Source organism: Porites lutea, chromosome 7, assembly GCF_958299795.1.
Source record: "Porites lutea chromosome 7, jaPorLute2.1, whole genome shotgun sequence".
NCBI classification, from domain to species: Eukaryota; Metazoa; Cnidaria; class Anthozoa; order Scleractinia; family Poritidae; genus Porites; species Porites lutea.
In genome coordinates, this window is record NC_133207.1 from 5849975 (window position 1) to 5867944 (window position 17970).

General features: G+C 37.6%; 2 long non-coding RNA genes across 2 annotated transcripts; both read right to left on the bottom strand.

Annotated features, from left to right (window-relative positions):
- Nucleotides 1-1941: 1941 nt before the first annotated feature.
- On the bottom strand, nucleotides 1942-6391 carry LOC140943877 (uncharacterized). The gene is made up of 4 exons (XR_012166643.1): nucleotides 6284-6391; nucleotides 5187-5372; nucleotides 3563-3893; nucleotides 1942-2712 (listed from the first exon to the last, which is right to left on the bottom strand). It is a non-coding gene; the product is annotated as an uncharacterized lncRNA (long non-coding RNA).
- Nucleotides 6392-9409: 3018 nt separating this feature from the next.
- On the bottom strand, nucleotides 9410-13455 carry LOC140943878 (uncharacterized). Its single transcript, XR_012166644.1, has 3 exons — nucleotides 13313-13455; nucleotides 10067-10372; nucleotides 9410-9604 (listed from the first exon to the last, which is right to left on the bottom strand). It is a non-coding gene; the product is annotated as an uncharacterized lncRNA (long non-coding RNA).
- Nucleotides 13456-17970: the final 4515 nt, after the last annotated feature.

The window sequence follows — 17970 nt, forward strand, 5'->3', positions numbered from 1 at the left end:
GGAAGAAGCGAATTCGTGGTATAAGTTTGCTAGTTAGCTCTCCATGTACGGCGTCCCTTGCACTCGCGTCTCCCTTGGCGTGCTGCTCTCTCGTGACTTTTCGCGACTCCCCTAAATGGAGAGCTTACTCGCAGGCTATCGCGGTATTAGAAACTTCAACGCAATTGCAGGATCTGTTAAACGGCGATGGCAACGAGAAAGGTAAAGAAATCATAAGGTCTAATTAGGTCTAATTGGCGGTTCATGTTCATGTTCATGTTCCACTGCAGTTCATTTTTACCTTCCTGGCCGCTAGCATTTTTCATTTTCTCAACACCGCTATAACATTTTCATGTTTTCTTCCAACGAAATTCGTCTCCTCCGGTTTTTATCTCCCGCTCTTTGGTCTTTCTCTATTATCAACGTCAGTGAAAACATTAAAATTTAGTCGAAAAAAGAACTTGGCTTTGTTGTTGTTGTTGTTTGTTTGTTTGTTTTTTCTTTTTTCTCGCACTCTGAAAGTCTAAGTGGCGGTCACTTGACTACCAATTATTTTTGGCATCTATAGGTTTCCATGTTTCCATTTTGTATGGTAATGGAGGCTCCTTATGAATTTAATTATACCTCGGACCTAACACCTCTGAAAGCCCAGTTTCATTTCTATGTCGGTAAGCGTGACATTTTACATCGGCTTGCGTGTAGGGGAAAACCGGCCTTAGAGCCTGAGCCCGCGGACGGTCATGTGATATTTGTCCGCCGATGCCCCATTTTGACAGCTTTCAGTTCATCTTCAAATTAATGGTATACATAACTGAGGGGTACTCTCATTTTATGTAGTACTAAAAGTGACATATGACATCGGCTTACATGTAGGTGGTGTACGCGCGGGTGGTCGGGCGGGCGAACGCTGACGTCATGACCAAATTTTCTGGCATCGATGGATTTCCAATTTCTATAGCGGTTAGAGCTCCGCCACGTGCACCAGAGGTCCGCTATAAATTCAGTTCTAAAAAGGAACAGTTTGGTTTTACAGCCTGTCTCAAACGTAGCTACAATGTATGCGTAATATGAAGACTGGTCTTTATCCAAGCAAATTTGCTACATCCTGTGTGTTTTCAAAAGTTTTTAACACTCGTTTGCTTTCAACACAAAGGAAATGAAAACTAACATGATTTAATCAGAATTCTCTGTCTAAAGAACAGGCAAACCGGCCACGTAGAATCTTTAGTGAGAAGCCTTAACAGAAACCCTTTTTTTTATAAAAAGTCCAAGATTTGTCTTAAAAATGGCAGCGTCCGTTTATGACATTAGAGATTAGTCCCTAGTTCTCCCCAGGTTCCAGATTCAGCCCCTTTGAGTGACAGTCTTCAAGTTCATACCCTCTTTTATTACCGATTTTCCAAGAGCAGATAAGGATTAGCAATGCTAAAAACACAAGGGGTTTATCACGAAAAACCCTCCAAACACATAACAGTATTTTCTCCGGAAACAATAAATATTAAAACAAAAATCAAATCAAGTCAAATAAAAATGGCCAATTTAAACAGCAAACATTAGGAATTATGGTCAAATAACACTGAACACTAAACCCCACTTTGGACCCTGCTGACAGGTCGCTTAAAAAATCTTTGCCAAGAAAATAAACCCTACATGGTTCTTAATCTTCAGGGCCGGGTTGTTCAAAGTTGGGTTAAGGTAAACCACAAAATTATCCAAGAGAGTGTTTTTGATAAAAAGAAAAAGAAACCCGGGCTAAAATTTAACCCCGGATTAGCGCTAGCCGGCGTTCGAACAATTGGGCCCAGGGCTTCAATGCTCGCGCGTCGAGACCTATTTATATTAGAGATTTAAGACGAAAGAATACTGAATGATAACGCCCCAATGATGCTACTAAGAATGATGATGATTATAATGATAACGATGATAATAATAATAAATAGATAAATAAATTTATTATATCCATTTTGAATTTTGAAATCACTGTTGATCACTGCAATCTTATTGGCTTTCAGCAGTTAGATTTATTCATGAATCACACTATTTTTCGCTGTTAATCACATCTGTTCATCTCTTCTAAATCGCCTCATTAATGTTCTAAATTACATCAATTCTGTTTTAAATCACATCATTTTTGCTACAGCGGTATATCGCATCGTTTCTGTTCAAAAAATGAATATATAAAACAGCCTTTTTATTTCTCTTTTCAACAAACCGGCTACGAGATGAATAATATACTGGTACTGACTAAATTCTGCGATTTCAAAATGGCTGTAATAGAAGTAGTTATTGAACTTCGCGTCGTGCAATTTTGGCTGCACGCTCGTCCGATTTTGAAATCACGCGCACGACTTCAGACCAAATTCCACTTCACCACTCAGTTCAATTACCATTTTGAATAAAATGATAATTTAGGGTAAAAAGCTCCGAAGGTTTACATATGTTGATTCATATTCATTTCGAATTTGATAAAGTCAAAAGCAAACCAGTAAATATCTTCCATCTCCTTTTCGAGGAATTTCCCGACCACCCGAGTGTGTAATTGTCTTTACATTGACCAGAAGCTGATGTCCAGAAAACTTGCGGACCGTGAGACATTTCTATGAACAGGAACGTTAACACTGTGCTGAGATGCAGGAGGCTGATGCTACAAATTTACTTTTACCATCTTATTTTGAAGAAACGTCTCGGTCGGGGCGTGCTTTGCTCATCCTCGGTGTGATTCGCCGATGAAGTCTAATAAGATTGACAACAAGAAAAAAAGATTATTCGTAATGTTAATGTTAATGTTAATGTTAATGTTAATGAACAGATTCTTTATACTTCTCTTTATTTAGTACCCAAAGATGTATTTGGATGATATGATCACCTTTTCTTCATAAAGTTTTTACATTCATGATACGACATCATCATCATCATCATCATCATTATCATCATTATTATCATTATTATTGTTATTATAGGTAACAGCATGATTTGTAGTGATATTTGGCATAAATACCACAAGTGATATTTCGAAATTGTTATACGTAATTTCACGAGCAGTTAGGCGAATGGAATTTGAGACAATATTGAAATATCACGAGTGGTGTTTATGCCAAATATCACGTACAAATCATGCTATTATTTGTTTATACTACTACCCACAAAAGGTTTGTAATTTTCACATGTAGGTATTTCAAATTTAGCTGAAATGCCACTGCTCTAAGTAAACCTAATTGCAGAAATTTGTCATGTAGTAGTATAATTATCATTATTATTATTAATTATTATGATTAATTTTAGTTTGCTTGTTTCCTATGTAAATGAATTCCGAATAGTCTAGGATACTGGATTCCCTGGAGTGGATTGCAGATCTTTTTTAGTGGGACATGGATTCTGGAATACGGTCAAATACATGGGTGGATATTGTGTAACAAAGCGTCCTTCTATCGGAAGTCAGAGTCTTAACAACTGGATTTTATTTATCTACCCACTGCCTATCACCTTTTTAAAATTAAAATTCTACGTTAAATGTCTTAGTAACCTCACCAACATTATTTACTGAGGCAATTTCACTTTCAACGTTCAGATATGGATTACATACCCAGCTGTTAGAGACAATATACACCATTTTTTTTACAGAAGAGTAATCACTTCGGCTTCCCTTCCTTTGCTGTCTTCTTTTTTCATTACGTCTTATTTTTCTATAAATAAATCCTTCGGCGCGGTGGACCAGAAAGTAGCTGACAGTCAACCATAAGGTGACGAAGGCTAAGAGATGTTTGGAATCCATAGCTTAAATTAGTCTGCTAATCGACTCAATTGGCTGGCTTGACCGTCAGTTTATTTTATTTCACCACGTTTGAGGTGTTCCACAGAAATATGTGCGTCTTGTGGCGATGTAAACAGCGATCAAGTCACACGTAATTTTTGTACTGTGGGGAAAAAAAATCATCATTCATTTTAATGAGATCCTGGTAACTGTAAATTCTAAAACTTTCTATAGCATCTAGATGGGGGACTGGCAGCCACTCTTTTATGATGTGAGCATCGGTGTATTGTTCTGGACAGGTATGAGGACACGTCTTACTTTGTTCGTTCGATGGTTAGGTTTCCTAATTTGGCGAACAGAGATGCCTGTGTCTAACCAGGTTGTGACTTATTAAAGTCAATGCAATTGAATCACAAAGTTGGTAAAGACCGAAATCAAACACTTATTGTAAGATTGGACCTAACCGTAATACGGTACAATTATATAGACGGTTATACTAAGGGTCAAGAGAGAACTAAGGAATATTGATAAGACTCGTTATGAGTAAGGTTACACTGTGAATAAATAAAACTATCGCACTAAAAAAAAAGTGATTAATAACTTTAATTATTAAATAAGATGAAGCAGTGCCCGAAAGTCAATTTTCTTTTAGGAAACTAACTTAGTTTAGGGGTTAATCCCGAGTTGTTAAAAAAATATATACATTTTTTCCAAAATAAAACACAGCGTCCTGTTTTCAATTTGAAGGCGCTCTTCCACATTCATTCAGTTTCACGTAAGTAAACTTTTTACACCCCAAATATGTCAGATATGATTTAATAATCTTAATTGGCGAAAAACTCTGAGCCAAAAGTACTGAAAACGAACTTTTGTAGAAACAGCTGAATTAAAATGCAGATTTAGGTGGTACTTCTTCGTAAAGTAGTTGCCCCAAAGTCTTTTTTGAGGTGAATCGCTATTTCAACTTCTGCTAGTGTCTTGGTCTTATTATCGGCTGAACACCAGCAGTAGGAAATCACGTCGCGATTAACAACTACATTAAGATGATCTTACTGATGATAACTACTTCGCAATAGCTCCACTGATTTCTTTTCACAGTAGGCTCGTTTTTTGACGCTTGATGTAAAGAGAGGGATGTTCATGCTTTCTGCGCAAAGCCTCCGTTTCGTTGATCTCTCTCAAAAGCCTTTTTTTCCTTGATATTTTCTTAAAAGCAAGATTAGGCAGGTGTTAAACGGGACATGGAAAGGCCAAGGGGCAAAGTTAGTTTTTGTAGAGGTTGATTTACTTTTAGCGTTACTAGTTGGCCCAGGCTACAGGGTAAGGCTATTTGTCACGAAGAGAAAGCAGTGCCGTGTTCAGCGCCGAACTGAAATCGTATACTCTGATTAAATGTTCTTACAATGTTTTCATCATGATTTCAAATCAGTTAAAAATATAATGTTTTGTCTCTTACCAACCAAGTCAAAACTGTAGGTGTACTTTTCTTTCCTGTTAAAAGGCACGCACATGCAGCTGCACTTTTGAGTTCGTTAGCAATCGTGTCGGTATATTAACCTTGTTGCTTCATTATTGATTGCGAGAGCATAATGACGACAGGTCTTTAACCACGACATCTAAAGGAGGAGACCGGATAACTGCGCTAATTGAATTATAAAGAAAAGACCATGAGTGCGAATAAACCAGTTATTGAAATATCATTATAAATGTAAAGAAGATCATCGAAGTTTAAGACTCAGCTAGTGCAGTTGCAAAATGTAGGTAAGTTATAAGAAAACCTGAAATTCTCAATTGGTTAAAGCGCTGCACCGGCATCGCAAAGGTATGAGGGTTCACATCCTTTGTTGTTGTTGTTGTTGTTGTTGTTGTTGTTGTTTTTGTTGTATTTTTTTTCAGGCTTTTTTTTTCGCATGGAGCTGCATTAAGTGCGTCTTTAACTGTTATGATCCTCTTTTCATTTATTTATAATATCATGCATGTATGATCTTATGACAGGTTTTAATTAACAGGTTTATGGAAAGGAGAGCAGAAACTGCTGGAATTATGAAAAACAATCGCATTGTGTACTCTTAGGCATTCAGACATGGACAGGATGGACGAAAATGACATTATTTTTTAATTTGTGATCACAATTTAAGTTATAGAAGTCACAAAGGCGCAAACAAAAATCATCGTGCACTCTCAGTTCACTTCCTATAACAAGGATGAGTGTGTTCCTACGCAAAATTCCTTTGGTTCCAACAAAAGGAAAATAGTACTAAATGTACTAAACTGTGCTGTGGTAATTGATGATGACAGTGCCTCATTGTCTTGTTATCCACAGCTACATATTTCTCTGATCCAGGGTTAAGGACTTCACGAAATATCACACAGACACACAGAGCGGTAATTGCCGTCTACCCACAGTATTTATCACGTGTTTTGCTATAACTGCACCGAAACTTTGCCCCTAACGTGACAGAGGTGAAAAAGAATTTTTAATCTTGCACTTTAAGAATGTTAATTTGATAACCGATGTAAGCGTTATTAATTGTTTTAATTTGAGTTTAATACCTTTAAAGTAAATGTAATAAGAGCGACCACGTATGCTTACGACGCATTCGCCCCGTCACGCCCCCAGGCACTTTTGCCTGATGGTAATCGATGATTTCAATGTTAGAGGCAGGGCTTCCTCCCAGACGGAAGAGAAGGGGAGGGGAGTACTTGACCAGTTTTGGGGTAGAGGTGAGCCACTGAAGGTTTGAAACCCTGAACCTGTGTAGAACAACAACAACAACAACAAAAACAAATACACAAACAAAAAACGAGGTGACAATACCCTCTTTAGGACAACACTCCCACTTTTATTACTCCTTGTTTAGGACAAATGAAAAAAATGAACGCCGTCTTGTTTTTAAGTCATTTATTGGCAATTGCAATTGAGAAAATTAACGTTAGAGTCATTGCTTTTGAAAAACTTGGAGCACGAAGAAATTTCATCAAACAAATCAACTCCATCTTTCCGGCAATACCCTGTTCCTGTTTATAATTCTGACAGACTCGCCCAAAGTTATATATGTTTAGGAAAGAGTGGACAAGAGAGGACAAAAACCATACCCTGTTCCTATAGGCCATATAAGAGAGCAACCGGGGAGGGGGGGGGGGGGGGGTGGGAAGGGGGGCTTCCTCACGCACCTCATTCTTTTATTACTAAAAAGAAAGTAAATTTAGTGAAATAGAATAATGAGGACTGCATATGTTTAAGTCGTTTAACAATTCCCATCCGGAAAAGTCGAAACTACCAGTGTTAGCCCGTTAGAATAATCTTCGCCGCATAAAGTTAGTTGTAAGCTTGCGGCTCTATTTCTGTATATGCCACCTGTTGTTAGAAAGAATATTTGTTTTTAAAATCGCAAGACTATTTCTTCTCAAATATCCACTTGTAATTGTCAGCAGTAAGTGACTCTACAAGCAGACATTAACCGCCCTTCCCTTCACGCCCCTTCAAGGAGGATAATTATTGACGTACTCTTGTAATCCCATACAAACGTTTGGTTATAAAATAAGAAATTTTGGAAGAGAGAATGAAACCCAACATTTTAATGACTTCGATTGGCCGTGTTATTCTTTTATGCGAAAATGAGTCAACGTTGTGCAATGGAAGAAAAATAATGATAAATTAGTATCTGACCTTGCACATCAAGTACACTGTATTCACTGTTCTGGTTCCCTTCGTCTCTCTTAAGACTGACTAAGCCGTCGTGAAAGGGTTTCACAAGCTAATCATTAGATAAGAGGATCGGAAATGGTAGTGAGTTTCAATCGATGCTAAGTAAAATTCTTTGGTTTCGCCATGAAAATTGTCATTCACAAAAAAGAATGAATACATTCCTTAATATTCCATTTCAGACTTTCATTAGGTTTCGAAAGAAGGCTACGTAATCAGACCCCCCGCCTCTATCGCAAAAAAAAAGAAAAAAAAAAGAAAAAAGGAAACAGGATAAACGTTGCTGCAAACTCTTATGATTTCCTTTATCGAGGCGACAATCACGTTTCGTTGCTATCTAAACTTTTCATCCAAGAATAAACTTAGATGAAATAGAGCAACATTCTAGACGCCCCTTAACAACAATTCCACACTTACATAATTAATTGAACACGCACACGTGTTTACGGTAAGGTATTTCTGATATTTACTTTGTACTTCGTTTTCAATCAATCGTATGTTGTTTTTTTTTTTCAGTATTTTAACGGCTTTTTGGCGGAAAAATAACGTCGCAATTATCAGTATAGGCTATAGGAGGGTCTTAATGGAGTTAACCGATAGGCGTAAAACGGCCAAAAATTTAGTCGATAGGCGTAAAAATTGAAAAATTTTAACCGTTAGCCGTGAATAGGGTAAAAAAAAGTTAAGCGTAAAAGAAATTATTCCCTAGATTTGCTACTTTTAAGAAAGGTACTAAACTCACTTATGGTTGCGTTTTTTATTTCGCGGCTAGTTTGGCTCCGTACGCACGTTAGGTAAAGCGCCTTTTAGGTGAAGACCAAGACCCATTTCCATTTCGGCCGCTCTCTCGGGGAACTTTTTTTTTTTGCTATAGCGAAAATGTGGCTTCTTGCTGGGGATTAATATTTGCGATTTTCAGGAGGTCGTGCCCTCGAAACGCTAGTGAAACAACACGAAGAGACCTCACTGTTTGTAAAACAAGTTGCCGGTAAACAACATTTCCCTGTTTTTCTCTGACGCTACGGTAGACATTGCCATGCCTAGTCCCTGTACGGCGTCTTTCCACGCAATTTCGGTCAAGGCATTTCGGTGGCGAACTCGATCGGACCACGTGACCCGAAACGCATTAGCCGCGCGAAATAATAAGGCCTACGGACAAGGCAAAACGGCTGACAGTGGTTCCGTACAGTCCTTCGCTACCATTAAAAATACTGGACACGGCAATTTTGCTATTGGCCGTTTTCACACTAGAGCTAGAAACGGATTATCCGTCTGAGACTAGCCTGTGTACAGTCTCCCCCTTTCCGACCGACACCCCCTCTCCGATTTTTTTTCTGAGGGGAAGGGGCGGTTGTACACAGGCTATCTGCAACGGATAATCCCATCTTCAAACCGTCCGTCGAAGTTAAAGGATAAAGTCAGGCGGATTGTTCATGCAAAATTAAACCAATTCCATTTTCAAATTAAGACGTATTACCTATCTGTCGCGAATCATCAAACGGATAACCCGTCTCACACGAATAATCCGTCTTTAGTGTGAAAACGGCCATTTCTGTTCTAATGAATGTCGCGCCCCGGCCTTGAGTTAGGCGTTCGCGTGTGTGCTTTGCTTTTTCACAAAGATTATTTTTAAATTGACTATTGACATTTTTATGTGTAAAATAATATTAGAAGTGGAATACTTCATAAAAAGTATGATCTATCAAATGTTAAAATTTTTCAAAAGAATAGCTTATTTCATATCCCGAGATGTTCCTTAGACCTTTATTTTGCTTTAAAGACATAAAAAATACAGGTTAATTAATATTTAACTTTTTGAAACAAAAGAAGTTAATTTTTAACTTTTTTGTTAACCGTAACTGAAAAAAATTAGCCGATAGCCATAAAAGAGCCAAAATTTTAGCCGATAACCGTAAATGCCACCACCCCATTGAGACCCTCCTATAGGCATCAATTATAAAGCTATTTTATTATTATTTTTTTTTTGCTGCCTCTGCTCTACATTTTGGATGTCTTTGAATTTGAGTAGGATTGAGATGTATATCGGATCCTGATGAGATTATCCTGAATTAAAAATAAGTAGCAGACCCTCAGCTAGGAGAAAAGGTGTTGTTCACTTCCAACTTCAAGAAGGTACTGTTCGTGTTGAAGTGTCCCTCTGATTCAATCTAACAAATAGATAAATTCGTCAATCAATCATTAAAAAAATATAACAATAAAAATGATAACGGTAACGATAACGAAAATGATAATGATAATGATAACAATTATAACAATAATAACTCGAAACGGTACTGGCATAGCCAGTATATAGTGCAGGATATACAGTTAATTATTACGCTCTTCACTATCTCACAAATGTCACGCGTTTGTTTTGCCCATCAAAGAGAGGGGGTGGGGGGGGGGGGGGGAGAAGGGCTTTGGAGGTCGCCCTCTAAAATTGAAAAACCACTCATGATACGGCCACCAAAATTACACAGAATAATGCACTCATCATTTCCAACATCTAGGCAGAACTTGATTGGAACAATGATGTGATATGACGTCATTACAACGTCACATTGTTTGTGTTTTAATGGTCGATGAATGATGTTGTCGTTGTTTTTTTTTTCTCTGAGTGTGTTACATACCCAGCTGTTAGCGACGAAAACAGCCATTTTCTTCAAAGCTGCAAGGGAGACCTTTTGGGCACGCTTGTTTCTTGATCTTCTTTTTCTTCTAGAAGTGATGGTTTCTTTTAAATTAAATCCTTCAGGATGGCCTGTTAGAATGCAACTTAAAAGGAGCCATAATATCATGGAGGCAAAGACGGGTTTGGAATCCATCGTGAATAATTTGCTTAACTCTACAGTTTGATTTATAAGCAAAGAAACCTCCTTCCCTTCACGTCATAAGAGGAATGTAGATATAAACAGCGACCAGGTTACAGAGGAACCCTGTAGAGAAAGATAGCAATAAACTATTAAAGTTAATTCTAAAATTCTGCTGAATTTCAAACAGTCTGGGATTACGATAAATTTCCTTTGATTTATTGGTAGGAAATGTGTGTGTTTTGTGTGTGTTTTATTATAATCATTATTATCATCATTACCATTATAGTCGTTTCCCGATAACGCGATCCTTCAAGGGAAATCGAAAACAGTTCGAGTTATCGGGCGTTCGAAGCAAATAACCAGAAGTAAAAAAAATGGCATGGAATTGAAGGGATGCAAGTATCATGTACTCTTCACTTCCAGGGCAGTCAGATATAGATTGATATTTTGAAAAAGAAATCAAGCTTGACTAATCAGTGCAGCGCTAAACATTGTATTTGAATTGGACTGACAAGAAAACAAGATTGTTTTGAGAGAATTTCAATATATTTTTACGAGTTATAGAGGGTAAAATTTTTTGGAAATGGTCTGAAGGGAAACAAAAACTACTTTGGGTTAGCGGGAGGTTCGAGTTACCGAGGGTAAAATTACAGTAAATGTATGAAGGAAATCCAAGGGAAATCGATTTTGGTTTGAGTGAGCGCGAGGTTCGAGTTATCGAGGGTTCGAGTTATCTGGAGTCGACTGCATAATTATAACTGTCATTTGCATTATCATTATCATTGTCATTGTATTTTAGTGATGGTCAATACCATGGTTATGAGATATTACGTCACAAGTAGTAGGTGGTCAAGCCATTTTTGAATGAAAATGCATGTTTTTTTTTTCTTTCAACGATAAAAGGAAAACTAGTAGACAAAAAATTTCTTGCGGTTTTAAGCTGATTTCTAATTCTCTGTAAAATCTAAGATGGCGACCATTATTGGTGACGTAAGCACCACAACCCATAAAATATACCTCATCTTATTGAGAAGATAAAAGACTTTCCACTGAAGGTAAAATCGTTTCGATATACTGCAACATATCAAAAACTCTAGAAATTAGCTCCATCACCCCACCCACCCCCTCCCTTGTACAACGATGGGGGTATGAATTTACGTGTATGTCCGAAGGTTATTTATTTATCGACCGTTTCTTGTCTTGTTGCAGATGTTGCATGATTTCTTTTATTGCAGGGTCCGCTGAGAGACGCCATTCAAGTAGAGCAAAGAGTCCTCGATGCAACAAAGGGCCAGGAAACTAGCTTAAAAGAGATAGTTTCTATTACGAGGTCGAGGAGTACATGTTACATTCGTTATATTAGGATGTCCACCATAACGAGCCTTAATTTGTTGTATTAAGGTGACTCGACCCAGTTTTTTTGGGGGGGTACTATCCTACTTTGAAGCTCTCTGGTATCCCCACCTTTACTTTTATCGTAAGTCTAACACATAGAATGGGTAACATATAGATCAATCTTGGCTGACTTCCGAATGCTCACCGAGATATTCCCGTCACGAGTTGGTTTAATTATTGGCTTGCATTAAACCTATGAAAAATGATATTTTTTTTAATAGTAAGTAGATTTTGTGTGTAGCACTTCTTGATTTTTTTGCAACGACACAAGAAGCACGAGAATTGATTAAAAATTTTGAGTTAAACCTCTATGTATCACGCGATGGCCTGTCTCACTGTACAAAAATTATCAAATCTCGGTGAGCATTCGGAAGTCAGCCAAGCGCGGTCATTGCACACGTGCTGAACAAGAATGCTGTATAATGACAGACTAGAAACAATAGACAATTCCCAAAGCACAAACTCAGCCAAAACGCTAAAAATCTTCAATGTTTACTCAAGTTTGGGCTCATAGAAGATAATGTCACAGTTTTTCAATGACCATGAAATTCAGAGTCCGGGTAGTTAGTTAATCAATTGTGGCCCTGAAAAAAATTGAAGGAAAAAAAACTACGAATTTTTAAGAAAATGCTTTTTTCGTGATAAAGACTCTTAAACGCTGACAAACGTCAAGAAATAGCGAAAACTATAATTTCTATATGTTTGCTTTGCTCGAAATCGCGCGCATTTACAAGGCCGTAAAGCGTTTTGCTGACTTGCAAGGACCCATCTGTTATAAGGATGCTCAAAATAAAGAGATGAATCTCATAGTTTATTAGATATAATCCGTGTAAAGTTTGCTTATCATTTTCGCATAAATTATGACCTAAATTTGGAAACCGCTGAATTTCTCGAATTGGGTATTTGCGATTTTGGTGAAACTCTGTTCAGCGCAAGGCACTAATGCGCGCTATGTGTAGCCGAGAGATTTTCACGAAAAAATGCCTGCAACAGCAGATTTTCGACTCAGACCTCAAAGGGGCGTGGCATTATAACCACGTGACATTTACTCCGATCGCCAAAAATTTTATGTTATATTGTAGATTGATCTATATGTTATCCATTCTATGTGTTAGACTTACGATAAAAGTAAAGGTGGGAGTACCAGAGAGCTTCAAAGTAGGATAGTACCCCCCGCAAAAAACTGGGTCGAGTCACCTTAAGCTTACTAGGTTCTATTCCATATATTTTACTGGGGCGCACAATCGGCCTCTTCTGTTATACCGAGGACGTGACTTAACTTGGCGTTATAGTTATTGGATTTTACTAGCACAGGGCCTTCTGGTGCTGTTACTAGGATTTCATCTGAATTTGTCCAATGCTCGGTCGTAAATTATTCAATATTTGACCCTAATACTTTGCAGGTGATTTATGGTATACATCAAGGCGACGCAATAACCGAGAAGGACACAAGAAAAGCACCTTTGAGCATTGGCAGTAGGATCACATCGATTCAGTTATTCATTACAAACAGGGAGGTGCAGTTAGCTCCCTGAGTCAAATGTCGGTTCTTGTGGTTAATGTCGACACGAAGTTAAATGCTCGCAGTAAAATGTTTTTGAACAAAAATATGTATTAAAGGATATCCTTTTTGAACCCAAAAGGATAATTTTAAACCGTTTCACTCACCAAGAAGGCCAAAATTCGTGGCAAGCACAGAAGGAAACCTGTCTTAGGACGCACACGCACGCACCGCAGATTATATTATTTCTTAAGACGTTAATCTGTAGACTGAAATAACCTTTTTAGCAGCTTGCTGGGTCATTTGTAGGAGTCAGACGTCAGGTTTAATATTGATTGATAGACAAGTAGAAACATAACAAATTCTGAATGCCTTATAATAGGGTCTCAATGGGGTGTACCGTCAGCCGTCAAAAGGCCTTAAAAAATATGGTTTTTTTTACTGTCAACCGTCAAAAATGCAAGTTACTAGAGATTAACCATCAAAAAGTTTCCAAGTATTTCAAATCTCACACTATTTCAGCTGATCTTCACATAATTCCCGCTCCTGGAGAATTTCTAATCTGGAAAACCAGTTCCCAAATGTTCTAAAAAAAGACACTTTCTAGACATTACAATATACTTTAGAACTTCTTTATGTCTGAAAATATTTCAAAAGAGAGAAGGGCTAAGACAACCGCCAAAACACAAAAGTTAATGTAAATGCAGATAGAAGTTGATATTTGCTGCAACTTTTAAACTAGATTTCCACTTAGTTACTAACCGTCAACCGTCAAAAGCTCTAAAATTTAACCGTCAATCGCTCAAATTGAAAAAAAAATTACCGTCAACCTTCAAAGCTACCACCACATTGAAACCCTCTTGAAAAGGTCTCCCTTCTATTACTTCATTTTGTCACCAAAATTACACAGAATAATTTACTAATCATTACTAACATATAGGCATAACTCGATTGACACAATGCATAATTTGATGTCATCATGACGTAACAATAGTGGATAAATTGGCAGACTACAACTTCCCCTGAAAGTAGTAATAACGGGAAATATATTCAAATAGTAAAGTGTCGGATAAAAACAAGAAGTCGGCTAACATATTGATAATCTTTGGCAATAGCAGTTACGTCATCATGACGTCAGCTATTGTTAAAGAAGGAACCAGAAAGATGTGCCTTCTTGCATCCGCAATTTTGAATGAATTTAAACATGAATTAGTCACATCTTAGTTTAACAGTTATAACAAATTTTACAAAATATGATATTAAAATTCCATAGGTAGCATAAAAAGCCTAATTTTGAAAAACGTGGCTTTAAAAACTCGGTTGCCATGGTAACATCAATATTAACATAGATTAAGTCTAGGGAAAATTCCCTAAGTACAGTATAGCGGTCATAGCTTGAACGGTTTTAAAGTTATTTAACTTCTTAGTGGGGAGTCCTCGTTTAAATAGCAATCAATCACAAAAATAAAACGTTTTCTCGACTTTAAAAAGCCATAAAATTCATCTGTTAGCCTGTTGGGCCCTTTAACAAACCCAAATGACAGATTTCCCTACCCTTTCGTACATATATACCTCAACGAGTGAAATCCCTACCCTGAAGTAGGGAAAAGGTACCCCTTTCGGGGTTTGCTCAGGTGTCCGCTAAACAGAGGTTTGAAACAATAAATAAATTGCCAAAATAACATCCATTTTGGTGTCCGCGTCCTCTTAATAGGATGTGTCCGCCTATTATAGCAGTTGGTTTTAGAAGAAAACATATGACACTTATTCCAGCTGTCCGAGAATTGTTCTCTGGGGTACTCCCGATAAAATAGGAGACCAGAACGAGCATGTACCACGCAGGACGAATCGCTGCATGTGGCCAGTTAAAAAGACGAGAAACCACTGAAGAAGACAGCCGTCACTATGCCAATTGACGCTCTTGCTTAAAAGAAGACGCTCGTGTGGTACGCTATCAAACGGTGTAGAAAAATCTAAGAAGGCAATGTCAGTTGGCTTTTTTGCCGTCGAGTCATTTAGTCCAATCGTCATAGCAGGAAAGAAGCTCAGAAAGTGTTTATCGGCCCGCCATCTAACCAAACCGGTTCGGAAATAGGATATGGATGTTTCGCCAAAACTCCATCGCACGAGACTTAACAATCTTCCTAGTCAATTTACACACCAATGATCTCAGTGAAATCTGGCGATAATTATTCTTATCGGTTTTACTACATTTTTTAAATAAAGGTGTAATGTTGGCAATTTTCCCATGGATGTGGCAGTTTACCTGCTGATAATGATTTGTTAATAAAATGAAGCGCAAAGGTTCTGACAAAACAGTCACACACTCCTTCAGAAAACGTGGTGTTAGACCTCAAGATGAAAGGAGAGGATTCGCTCGCCTCATACCCATGGAATTTACAAAATTAACCAATTTCACTCACGTCAATATCATTTCTAGTTAAGATTCAAGGTACTCACCACATTTCTTAAACAGAGTCAAACAAAGAAGAATATAATCAAACTTGAACTAATCTTAAAACAAAAAGCAATCATAGACGATGCTTAAACTCTGGTGGTCCAGATTCCTAAAAAAAATATTTGCATGAACCAGCGTAAGCATTTTCGGAATTTGGGTCAAGAAGTACAACTACAGAATTATTGTTCGCTCACGGGTTGATTGAGTTCGTTCCAGACGAAAAAAAAAAGAGAAACTCCCTGGCAGCAGAGTGTGTTTGCCTAGCTCCCCCCTTTATAAAGGAAAAGAAAAGAGAACTGTCAAGAAAGAAGAACCCAAACGTGATAGATTGTGAAAATTCCGCATGACAATCATTGTTTTTGTGTTGGAAATCTAGGATAATCCTGGGCGGCTTAGTGCATTAAGTTTAGGTGATTCCAAAATAAACTGCGGCGTCCTTGTTATCTCCGTTTCATCAGGTTCCAGCTCAGCCGTAGTTGTATAGCGTGTCTGCATTCTCTTCCTCCTTAATTTACTTTCTCGCATGCACGCCATCGCTATTTATCACTCTTAAGCTAATTGTTGATATAGGGGCTCAATGGTTACCGTGAATATTTTTGCTTTTCTCAATTTCTATCGGCAACGGTTTTCAAACATCCAACAGAGGAATTTTTCTGTTTTGAAGTTGAGCAACAACAACAACAAACAGCAACTTGAGCCATGAAGCCCTCTGAGAAATAATTATGCTGTTTTCTTGATTAGGGTAGTAATCTGTTTATATTAGGCTGCGTGATAGTTGTCAAAGACTGGCTCGAGATTAAAGCACTTTATGTTGTATTTAGTACATTTTCAACGACTCGGAACTCGGGGCACACGCCGGCACGACTTTCCCACCGGCAGGGAATTGTTCCCAATTCAGTGCTTTCATTTATAATGTAAATATACATCAAAGTGTTTTGTTGCTCCACTCTACATACATTAATTTATCACCATGGAACATTGGGATCGTAGAGAGTTTGTCTTCGAGTCTGTTTTCGTTTCTTTTAAGCTGACCTTATTTCCCAATAACTGGTTTCTAGTGTGAACTAGATCATTCTTGTCTTATTCATGACGGAACTTCAAGGACCCATTCTAGTGCAGTTCTTAATAAATCAATGACCATCAGCGTACGTGTGTGGTTTAGTAAAGTGTAAACACGGCAACGAGGTCATTTTACACATAAATAAACGTAAATGGCATAGAATAGACCCCTGAGGTACATACTTAACAGGTAACCATTTGGTGTAAAGAAATGCTGCTTTCCACTTTAAACTGATGCTGCCTATTAGAATCAAATTTAAAAATAAGAAAAGAAAAGAAAAAAAGAGTGTAAACCTCATTGCGTATAATCCAATACAATTCCATCTTTCTCAAAGTCTTTCCAGCATGATCTAGTAATAAAAATACGGCCGACGAAATTGTTCCTTTGCCCATGTTTAATGATACCATTCATTTCCAACATCCCGCAAATTGAAACTATAGACGGGAGCGAAATCAGCCGAACTGTTGTTCTCTTGTTGCCAGTTGTTGTTGTTGACTTGTCGTTATTATTGTTAACAGTAAATGTTCTGTTAAGTAGGCGTTAAGCTGATCCACCCTATCTTATATTTTTCTTACTCCTTTTGATATTGATTTATAATGATTTTATAATTATTATTATTTTTTAATAACCTATGATAAGATTTGTTTAGCAGATGTTTTATTTAGGTTTCAGGACGAAGTAGGTACAAATCGATAATCGAGGTAGGAAAAAAAGTTTCTAGCAAACGAAGCAGCAGTCAGAAAATCAGCTTCACCGAGATCTCAGACAACTTATGTCTTGTACGAAGTCATTAACTCGTATCCTTTAACTATGGAGGATATAACATTCAATTTCTTAACCCAACCAAAAATATTAAAAAAACTTACGATGAGCTTTGTTTGTTTCCAATAACAAAATAACAGGCGTTGAAAAACAAAACAAAACATATATATATCACGCAGATATATTGAGGTGGCTCTTTCCAAGCATGAAATTTCTTACACAAATGACTCCTTCTGTTTCCTCAAAGTGGTTTTGATTTCCTGGCACACCACCTTTTCTTTTCATTTCTTCCTTTCTTATCTTATCTTTTCTTTCTTTCTTTTTTTTTTTCTTTTTACGAGGAAGACGCCCACAAACACACGGATTGGCAGGAAACTAGAAACTGATACCACAACTTCACTGTTTTCATGATCGCCACAATTTCAGGAATCGTCTAGGACGAGGCGTGCATTGTAGGCTGGCCATTTGATGTACCGTAACAAAATAATCAAAGCACTAAAAGTAAACAAAAAATAGACAATCATGCAAGCATGCAATTGCCAAGG